Source organism: Macaca mulatta, chromosome 5 (assembly GCF_049350105.2).
Source record: "Macaca mulatta isolate MMU2019108-1 chromosome 5, T2T-MMU8v2.0, whole genome shotgun sequence".
NCBI classification, from domain to species: Eukaryota; Metazoa; Chordata; class Mammalia; order Primates; family Cercopithecidae; genus Macaca; species Macaca mulatta.
In genome coordinates this window covers 175,976,676-175,988,731 of record NC_133410.1, presented here as the reverse complement: position 1 = coordinate 175,988,731, position 12,056 = coordinate 175,976,676, and positions in this window count along the sequence as shown.

The following is a 12,056-nucleotide window of genomic DNA, read 5'->3' as shown; positions in this document are numbered from 1 at the left end:
GACCACTGGTGATCCACCCACCTCGGCCTCCCAAGGTGCCTACGTCTGGCCTGAAGAATTTTTAAGTAAGAAATTAATAAAATTCGATTTTTTTTTTATCATTAGGTGCCAGCTCTTCCTTTAATATGTTCAGACTCACCATAATCTCTGACTGCTGTTTTTAACTAGTTTACTTTTTGTGTATAAGGCCACTGGAGGACAAGGAGAAAAACTGGACCTGTTCATTTGAATGATGAAGTTATATTTTCCTTGTTCTTAGAAATAGATGATGCAAGAAAACTCTTTTCTTAACATTATGCACTTAATGTGAATGATTAATTAGGTTATTAGTTTAAATTTCCTTATATGATAGCCTCTTATTCTGTGACATTTAGCAAGGACAACTTAAATATATGAATTCACAGAAGCCACATGCCTTCAATTACAAGTCACTGCAGCATTGATAAATCCTTCATATAGGAATTACTTGACTGCTGCTCTTCATGGATAGTTGGCAAGACGATAAGAAGAGGGGTATTAATAGCACTTTCTATATTGGTTCTAGTGAACTGATAAACAGAGAGGGAATATGACAAGTGATACCAACAATCACATCTATCAGACTGTTGAAAATTGAAACTACTCTTCAAAAACAGCAGTTAATCTGGAAATTTCTTTTGAGTTTGCAGAATTCAAATTTTCTTTTATATGTCTCACATTTGCAAAAAAATGAAATCAAATAACATGTATACATTTAGAATCTCTAAATTAAACTTAAATTATTGTAAGTCTTTCAACTCCAGAACTAGGTTAAATTGTTTATGAAGAATTAAATACAAATGTGAAATCATGCAAGGCATATCATTAAGTGACTTTCTTACATAATGAAAAACATTCAAGGTTATTAGAAAAAAAATACATAGCTTTTTAAATCACTATTTTACTATACTTAAAACATTATATTTAATGATCCAGTGTGATCTACTGAACCCCCAAACATAATAAATCTAGCATTATCTATTATCTACTAATTTCATAATGACTCAAAACTCCAAGGCACGAAGAGTTCTAGATTTCTTATATACATGATAAGTATGCATTTACATTCTATGAGTCTCTTTTTGTCAAATCCTGACTAAAAGTTGCAAAAATTCATATGGCCAAATGCCTTAAAATCAATATGGAACATTTGAATTACATTTTAAAAATGATAACAATTTGAAAGGAATACTTAAAAATATGAATGATGATAGAAAATGATAGACTAGAGATGATATAGTCCAGGGAAAAGAAGTCCAAATGTGTGTACTTAAATTTACTCAATCTCTGTGGGCCTAATGCCACAAGCCTAGGAGGCAGTATGAAGGGAGAAGGCAGCTTCCTTACAGAGGATCATGTATTAATGCATCTCTAAATGTCTCCAGAGGACAACTGTATATTCCAATAAAAGTTCAAAATACCGATGATATCAGATGTCATGTTCCTGTGCCAAGAATAGAATTTCTGGCTCTTCTACATTTCTTGATGTTTTCTCTTTGTTTCTCAGTTCCACGATCTCTTCCAAATCTCTCTTCTCCAGTTGTACTTCCTTGCAGTTGTGTTGTCAACATTACATTCGACAAATGATAATTGAGAATATGGACCGGTCCATGGCGATTCGACATCGAAGAAAAGAAAGTTCCTGTATTCATGGAGCTTACATTCAAGTGTCATGAAGAAAAATGTGACAGATTATAGAAATAAGAAGAATGTGGAGAGGGCACTATTTTTAAGGAAGGCTTATCTGAGGGGCAAAGAAACCTGTGCGTTTAATATCTAGAGAAAGAGTGTTGCCGGCAGATGCATCTGTAAATGCTGGAGAGCTGAGGTAAGAACTAGGCCAGTGCAGCTGTAACAGAATAGGGAGGAGCAGAGTGCTGGGGATGAGATGAGAGATGTTACTGCAGGTCAGATCCTGGTGGATCAAACTACCAAATTCAAGTCATCAGAAACCTTACTATAGCATCCAAACATATAAAGGGACTTGCCATTTTTCTTTGAAAACACAAGAGAAAATTATCTCACATAGAAGTATAAATTTAAACCTAATGTGAAGATAACATTTTAAGAATAAATATTATTATCATAAGAATAGATTTACAGGAGTTATGTAATCTTTTAGAAGATCATATTTTTAAAATAATGCATATATATTAGTTCTGCAAACGTGTGTCAGGCTCCATCAATACGAACACAGTGATATTGGCACTGAAAATATAGTGATAGAGCTGTCGTTCCTGCTTCCAAATGGTCTCCAGTAATAAGATCTTTGCTAAGTATACACAAGACTGTAGAAAAATCAGATCAACGCTGTACTGCTCATTTATATAAGTATCATATGGCTCTGAAATTGTTTAGTTGTTTGTAACTCCCTCTGTCTTGTTGTAAGTTTTGTAAGATAAAATGTTGACTAGTTTGTGTATTATTGTATTCTTGACTCAGAACGGTATTTTAAATACAGAAAGCAGTCATAATTATTTATTGCAAGAATGAAAGAACTAATAAAATAAACCTAGTAAGATGAACATCATGATGTATTATGAGGGTAGTGGGACACACCTTGGACCAGGGAGGTAATGCAAGAGAAAAGTTCTTCGGAGAGTTTCTAGGCAAGATAAAAGCTGAGCTGAAGCTTGAGGCACCTGGAAGAGCTAGTCAGAGGAGGGAGAGAAAGTGTTTCAAAGTGAGGAAATAGTTTGTGTGAAGGCATATAGTTTACAGAACCTGGGCTGTTCCAAGCCTTTTAATTCATTCTCTATTACTTGAACAAAGGATATCTATGAGAAAATGGTTTGTGATCAAGAAAGCTCTTATATGTCATGCCAAGGAGTTTGTATTTTAGACTGAATGTGATGAGTACTGATTGAAAGACTAGGACCCTTACATTGCTATTTTAGCAAGATCAGTCTAGTGGGAATGAGAAAGATGTTCTGAAGGAGTCAAGAATCAGGGTGTAAAACCTAATTAGGAAGTGTTTACAGTACTCCAGTTAAAAATAATAAGGGCAGTGGCAATGGATGTGATGAGGCAGAAAGAATATTGAAAGATACATTAAGATATGATAATTGCATATTGAGATTAAGGGGCAAAAAGATGGCTGGCATGGTTTACAAGTATTCACTCCTCATTTTTCCATGATTTATTCCTACTAAAGGAAGAGAATAGGCAAATATTTATTCCTTGATACTTAAATACCATTTTAAAAAGTTCAAAATCTCTATCTTCTAACCCTAGCTCTCTTGTTTGTGAACAAATCACTTTTCTTTCCTGTCTACTCACAAAATTGATAAGAAACTCCATTAGACAATAGATGAGAATGCATGTTAAAAGTCACAACAGTTACAAATGTTAGTGTCATTATCATTTTACTATTTTTATATACTACTTTTACTTCCCATTCCATATTACATATTTGATTTTACTTAAGCTTTACTTAAACTTTTTTACTTAAAGTTTCCCACGGAAACTTTCAGTCTCTGGCTTTTATTTCTTCATTTTTTCTTTTTCTTCCTCTGTCTCTCTTATTATTTTTTTTTGTTCTCCCTTTTAACATGATGCAGTTAAGCTAAACTAGTAGTACCGCACTGAGTAATTCCTCCTCCCCAGCAATGAATAATATCACTGTCAGAGAAACTTCAACAAAGTGCATATCAGACTATTTTGTGCATTATTATCGTCTACAGCATAGGAAGTATATATATATATATGCTAATAGTCATATGGAGTGTGTTACATCACAAATTTTAGTATTAATAATAATGATAAAAATAAATTGATTTTTTGAAGATTTACAAATTGCAGGGCCTTTGCATTGCCTCATTTAATTCTTATTGTAGTCTTGTGGATAAATAAGACTGTCGCAATTTCACCTCAACGCCAAATCTGAAAGAAGTGTATGTAAGCATACCTAGTGTAGGAAGATGAAGATCAAATCCAAATGCACATGTCTCCAGAGACTTTGCTCTTAGCGTTCACCTTCTTCTGTAGAAATATACCTACTAAGATAAAAGGATATTTTTTTTGCTAGGTTACTACCTTCCTATTTCTAAGTTCATTTATTCTATAAGCATATATTTGATACCATACTGTGCAAGATACTGAAAGAAAGCCACAACAATGCGTAATACAATACAAAATACAAATACAATGCAAGTAAGTATAAAAAAGGGCATGAAAATTACTTATTTGTACATAAATATAAAATGCTTTACATTAGATTGTATTTAAATTTAAGGAAATTTCTAGAATAAAGCATAAAGGCATACAATTACACAAAATGTTCAGAAAAAATTAAAAAGTTTAGGACTTTAATAAATCACTGTTTTAAGGAAACCAATTTCTAGATTTTTACCTTTCATATGCATTATTTCTTTAAAAATCTGCACAGGAAATCACCTATGGTGAAGATCTTGAAGAAATTATCTTTTCCCATCTCCCTTTTTGTAATGGCCTTTATTTCACACTTAAAAATGGAAAGCATATCCGGAATCTTCCTGTGACACATTGTCGAAAGTTGTTACACTTCTGTGGTACCATACAGAAGGGCATTTACAAATATTGATATTGAGAGTGTGTGTAAATGTTTCTGATTTACAAGTAACCAACTTTTGCAAGCAAGTAGTTTCCAATCTTTGCTTTCAACAAAATGAAAGTCTCAAGAAAAATCATCTGATGGGCCTTCAAAATTAAATTTGGAGTATAAATGACCTTGTGAATTCAACAAGGAGTTCAAATTTGTTTAGTTACATTGGTATAAGAAATTTCTCTCTGTCTTGTATTTAAAAAATTGTCAGTCTTTATTAATATAATAAGAAAAATAACAATAAGGCTGGTGCTATATCCTGTGTCATTCCTGCAAAAGTTGACTTTCATTCATAAATAAGTGAAATACTATGAAAAAAGAAAACTCCACCAGTCTTATTATTAGATGTATTTAGAATGAAATTTTACTTTTTCTGTAATATAAATATATCAAAATCTGTAATGCCTTTTGGTTGCTTTGATTATTTTATGCTGATAATTTAAATAATATCCCAAGCCAAAAGAACTTCTCTATTAAGTGAAGATGTGCAAAGAACACTATTGTTGTATTAAATTCATAAGAATATTCTTAAGCAAAATGTTTGGTATGTCACAAATTAAACGATTATTTTCCTATGCCAGTACTAATCACTTGCTTTCCACACTCTCATTTCTTCTTGAAAACAGTGTGCATTCTTCTGTCGTTGGGTCGAATGTTCTCGATGTTGTTGTTTGGTTCTCTTATTTTGATACTGATTTGCTTTTGTCTATCTAGTGTTTCCATAAATTACTTAGTTTGGGTGTGAAAGTCACACACTACACCTGTGAATCTGTTAGGTGTTATTAGAGATCTATCAGGGTTTGCTTCAGTTATTTTGAAACCCTATTGCTTGGTGTATATATATTTATATATGTTTTGTCATCTTGATAAATTGAGACTTATATCAACATGTAATGTCCGACATTGTCACTGATAATATTCTTTGCTCTGAAGTCTACTTTGAAAATAATGTTGCCATTTCAGATTTCTTTTAATTAGTATTTATATGATCTATAGTTTGATATTATTTTGTAACATACCTATCATCATATTAGAAAATATTTTTGGTAGGCTGCATAAAATTGGGACTTAATTTTTGTATTGTCTCAGTTTTTTGTATTTTAACTGGTTGGTTTAGACTAGTTAGTTTAATGCAATTATTTATATCTGATATTTTCATTTTATTATTTGTTCTTTGTTTGTTCCCTCTGTTTTTTTAATCTTCTATTTCTCCTTTCTTGCTTTCCTGTAGGTTACTTCACCTTTTTATAGTATTTCACTTTGATTTCTGCATAGTGTTTTTCAGTATATCTCTGTGTTTTTTTAGTAGTCTCTCTAGGGATTACAATGTACATAAGTAATGTATCATAGTCTACTAGAATCAACATTTTATTACTTAAAGTGGCATGCAGACTATTTACCAACAGTTAGGTCCTTTGATTTTTTCTGTTTGTGATATAGTGGTCTTAAATATTACTCCTACATACATTGAAATGTTAAACAAAGGTTATAATATTTGCTTTCCACCATCAAATATTATTTTAAAAACATAGGGAGAATTGCTCATTTTCTTTATCTAATATCACCCCTTTCTTTTGTTCTTTGTTCCTGATGTTCCATGTGTCCTCCCCTTATTATTTCCCTTCTGTTTGAAGAAATGTCTTTATCTATTATTTTAGAGCAAATCTGCAAGTCATGGATAATCTTTTTTTTGTTGTTTTATTTTCCCATTGAGAATATGTCTTTTTCACATTCTATCCTGAGGGATAAATTCTCAACTGAGAAATTTTGTTTCTAAAATGAATTTTCTCTCTTTTTTTCTGGGAAGTTTTAATGAGATATCTGTTACATTTTGATTAGCTATCCCTCTACAGGTAATGTATCTGTTCTCTCTGGATCCTTTCAAAACTTTTTCTTGGCCTTTAGTATTCAAAAATGTGACTCTGCTTTGTCTTGACATGAATTTCTCTGTGTTTGCCTTGTTTGGATATTGCTCAATTACTTGAATCTTTAGGTTTACATCTTTTTCTTTTAATTGGGGAAGTTTTATGCCGTTGTTTTATTTTTTCACATTAGTTTTTATTTTATTTTTTTATCATACCCTCTTCTTCTTGGGCTAAAAAGGACAAGAATTCTAGATTATATCTATTGTCCCACAGGTGTTTGAGGCTCTGTTCATGTTTTAAAAATCATTTTTATGTCTTTTATGAAGATTGGATATTCTCTATTGTTCTATCTTCAAATTTGCTAATTATTTTCTCTGTCATATTCATTGCACTAACACGCTTGTTCAGTTTTTAGTTCAGTCATTGCTTGATGAAATTCTAAAATTTCGATCTGGTTCTTTATTATTTTGTCTATTTCTTTGTTTGGACTTTATATTTTTCCATTTGTTTTAGGAGTATTCATAATTGTTTGTTGGAACATTTTTATGACACCTGATTTAAAATATTTGTCAGATAATTCCAACATTATGTTATCTCAGTGTTGGTATTTGTTGATTATCTTTCCTCATTCAAAACTAAGATTTCTGTGGTCTTGTTAGCAAAACTAATTTTGAATTATGTCCCGAAAATTGTGGGTATTAAGTTGTGAGATTTGGGTTCCTACTTCAATCTTTTACTTTAGCAAGCAGTCAACCTGTTAGGATCGGAATGCACATTCTTGCTCTCTTTCATGGGCTATGGTTTGAATATCAATTTAGTTTTCAAAATATTTGCATGCAATTCTGGTCTGCTTCACTTGTGTGCTACACAGAGGTGAATCTGAGAGGTTGGTGTTATTTCAAAAAACGGTTTAGTGTTTTTGCTCTGTCATGTCTGATTGGTTTTATACAAGGCCCTTCAAAAATTTTAACAACACTTCATACATAATTCAAATAATTATTTTCTTCAGCTCCCACCTCTCTGTAATCCTTCTCCAAGTCTTTAACTGGAAGAGATCGGGAGCTGTGTGTTTGTTGTCTTTCTCTTAGCATGAGGCCGGGAAAGCCAACAGGGCTTCATTCACTCCAAGGGCTCTGCAGTGCTGTAGGAATAAGGAGGGGGACTGACTCATGACGGCAGGGTGGAAATGGTTGGCAAGGATTTGTTGATAGTCTATATGGTCATAACAGTCAGTGGGAAGACAGAAGGGTTTAGCATTTTGAATAGTATTCTTCCGGAATGAGGAAAATTTAGCCAAAAAAGTTTGGTCTTGTAGGAATGCTCATTTTCTCATCTTTTTATTCCTCTTTCAATGTCAATATTGTTTTATGTATTTTGTGCAGGGTATTTATTTGTAATTATATATACAGTAGAATGGTAATTATATTTACATAATTACTATATGTGTGTGTATATAAATAAATATATGGTAGAATGTTCTTGTTTTATTTTGTCCAGAGCTACAAATTTTATCTATTCTTTTTGTGTTCTGAACAATATATTTCTACAACATAAATAAATACGTAAACAAAGAACGCCACCATCGTTTAGGCTGACCAAGCCAAGAATTATAAGACTGGTTTCTGTAAATCTTTAGAATTTGTATTGTCTTCCCTATTGCTACTCACCTGGTTCAAGCACCACACCTTGTTCATTATTTTCTTCTGTGATTTAAGGCAGAATCTTCATAGGTACTCTGCTTGCCTCTCATATTTTTCTGTCTCAATCTATTCTCTATGTTCAAATTTAACTGACTATTCTAAATTGAAAATTGTATCATATTACTTTACTTGAAACCCTCAACACTTTCCCATTTCCATTAGATAGACGTCTGTAACTCTCTACAAGGTTGTGTGCCATGTGGGTACTCTTACCTTTCCACCCTCACTCCTACACTTACACACTCGGCTCCAAGTATAATGAACCACTGACACTTCCCAACTTGCCAAGGTTTTGCCCCTTCTGACACTCATTCATCACTTTGACTTCGGTATAAACAATTCATTCTGATATATTAATGCACATATCACCAATTCCAGAAAAACTTCTTCTGAAGTGCTCCTGTTATTGCCCATACAGAACTCATAAAATAGCACTTATTATTCAATATTAATCAAATTTCACCCTTGATTAACATTGCCTTCCTCAATAGACCATTAGTGTAATAAGAAAGTTGCGATTTCAATTTGTTCATAAGTTTATCCCCAGACCCTGATAAATTGTAACTCTAAAAATATTTTTTAATGAATATATGTGTGATAGAAAGGTTTAGGTCTGGGTGACAGAGCATACAATGGTGTCATATATAAGACAGGGGACCAAGTAGGTGATTCAATTGCCTAGCAGACAAATTACAATGAGTCTTTCTTTGTACTTGGTGACTTTTTGTGGCAACAGCACTTCCATTTTCATATAAGTGCATAATAGTATGGGAAGGTCCAGGTGGGTCTGTATGTTGGTTTCCCACATGAGTCAATTGCAGTTAAAAGTATGTATAAATCAGCACAAGATAAGAAGACTTGAGGCTGGGTGTGGTGGCTCACGCCTGTAATGTCAGCACTTTGGGAGACTGAGGCGGGTGGATCACAAGGTCAGGAGTTCAAGACCAGCCTGGCCTACACAGTGAAACCCCGTCTGTACTAAAAATACAAAAATGAGCAGGGTGTGGTGGCACATGCCTGTAGTCCCAGTTACTCGGGAGGCTGAGGCAGGAAAATCACTTGAACCTGGGAGGCGGAGGTTGCAGTGAGCTGAAACTGCACCACTGCACTCCAGCCTGGGTGATAGAGTGATACTCTGTCTCAAAATAATAATAATAATAATCACTGAAAACATTTTAACTTTATGAGAAAGTAATGTTTCTTATCATCTGAAGTCTGGACATGTTTAATTGAAAAATACACACTATTATGAATGAATTGAGTCAGACTTGCAACTGAAAATCCAGGAGAGCAAAGAGAGTTTGAAGAGGTCAATAACACAGGAAAAAAGCATAACTCCCTTAAAGAGGTTGAATTAATGCGTAAAAAGTATTGTTAGTCCTTGGCTCTAAGTTTCTAAAATGCAGCATCGCTTTGAAGTTATCCTTTCAAAACCTAATGTGTACAAAACCTAACTCTCTAAGTTGTTTAAATGTATCAAAAGACACTTGTTATAAAGGAAATCTGAGAAATTTTTTTTTAGGAAACCCATGAAGACACTGAAATACAGCTATTGGTACAGTATTGTCTCTTTTTAAAAATTGATCGTATTAAACAAGCAATACAGAAAAAGCCATAATGGTAAAAAGCACTGATGAGGTATTGTGTTTCCAGCCTGGCATATAAGGAGTTCAGAAGTACACACTCCATCCTAACAAGTAAAAAGCAGAACAAACTGAAAAACCAGTAACCTTTCTTAGATCTGTCAGAGAAATGAGGCCACAGGTCAAATCGCTGCCTGCAAAATTGGAGAGCTAGACAGATGCACACAGAGAATCACAACTTACAAAGTAAAAATAAACAAAAACAAAAACTATAGTGGAAACTTCCGTGAGGACAACTTCTGGGGTAGGAAAACCTGAATTGCAATTGATAAATTCCTGGAGGCTTAGAGTAGGCAAGTTTGAGAGTTAAACATTCCTGTAGAACCCAGTCATAGCGGGGACCCTATGCTTTCATGAATTTTACCTTTAACAGTTCAACTAGATTCTCACACTGAATGTTGGAGAAAAAATCCTCTCATACTTCTTGTGGGAGAGGGGAAAAGTAACACTTAAAATATGCCAAAGCATTCTGTTCTCAGCAGCTTGAACTGAAGCAAAGTTAATTTAACCCAGCTTAAACTGTTGGGGAGTTTTCAGGGCCTAAATGACCTGTGTGAAGAGAAGTATCCAACTCCAGTCATCTCTAGCCCCATCCATTCTGGGGAACAGATTTTTAAAGTTCACAAGACAGAGGCACAGGGTCACTGAAAGACTGAAAATCGTAGAATTATAGAATTCACCCCCAACTCCACACTTTACCATCACATTAAAGTACATCACGCCCAATAACCAGGAGAAAAAGTAAAAGTTATATTAAAAGGCAAATAACACAGTTTGAACACAAAGAGCAAGCATCAGAACCAGACAAGGTAGGGATGTTGGAATTATCAGACCAGAAAATTTTAAAATATGCCAAGGGCTCTAATAGATAAAGTAGACAGCATGCAAGAACAATGGGCAAGGTAAGCAGAGAGATGGAAAATCTAAGGATAAAATAAAATAAAATGCTAGAAATCAAAAACACTGCAACAGGAATGGAGGATGCCTTTGATGGCTCAGTAGATGGAGCCCAACTGAGGCAAGAATAACTGAGATTGAGGATATCTTAATAAAAACTTCCAAACTTGAAAAGCAAGTGAAAAAAGACTGAAAATAACAAATCCCAGAACAAAGATTAGAGAACAATGGGACAACTGGAAAAAGTGTAATATACATGTAATGGGAATAAAAAAAACAACAAGACAGGAATATAATAAATATTTAAAGCTATACTGATGGAAGATTTCCATCTGTTAATGTCACACACCAAACCACAAACCCAAGAATCTCAGAGAATTCTAAACAGGATAAATATTTTAAAAAATACACCTAAGCATACTATATTCAAACTTCAGAAAATCAATGATAAAGATTAAATATTGAAGAAAAAGCTAGAGGTGGTGGTTGGGGGGACCCCCTACCTATAGAATATCAAGGATAAGAATTATATCAAATTTATCCTCAGAAACCATGCAAGCAAGAAGAGAGTAGAGTGAAATATTTAGTGTTGACAGAAAAAAAAATAATGACTCACCTACAATTCTGTACCCTGTGAAACTGTCCTTCAAAAGCGGAGGAGTAATAGACTATCTTAAACAAACAAAAATCAAGAATAGTTTGTTGGCAGTTGAATTGACTTGCAAGAAATGTTAGAGAAGGAAAATAACATGGGTCAGAAACTCGAACCTACCTAAAGAAAGGAAGAACATTGGAAAAGAATTAAGTGAGATAAGTTATAGAAGGAAATAACGAATAAATCAGAGAAGAAAAATAACATGGTCAGAAATTCGGACCTACATACAGAAAGGAAGAACATTGAAAAAGAAGTAAGTGAAAGTAAAGTAAGACCTCATTATCTTAACTCTAGTTGTAACAGACAAATCCGACAAACTATTCTACTGTATAAGTCATAAACATTTATATTTACTTATGTTGAAAAAGTGAATTAATGAGACTGTCAGGTAACCTGAGAAAACGTCTCTGAGACTCTTTGCAGGCAGCAAGGAACACCATTTGTGAAAAGTGAAGGGAAAAGAACTGGCAAGAGGGAGAATCCAAACTACAATGTCTTATTCTAGACATAATGTATAAATGAAGTCATGGAATACAGAAATTCATCAGAAACTTTAAAAGAAGCAATGAATCTGAATAGGTAACAAACTTATTTGTTACTAGACTAGGTCCTTATATAATTGTCTGTGAAGGAAAGTATTTCATTGCAGAACAGAATACTACCTTAGTAGAGCACCAATTTAATACAATTTTTTAA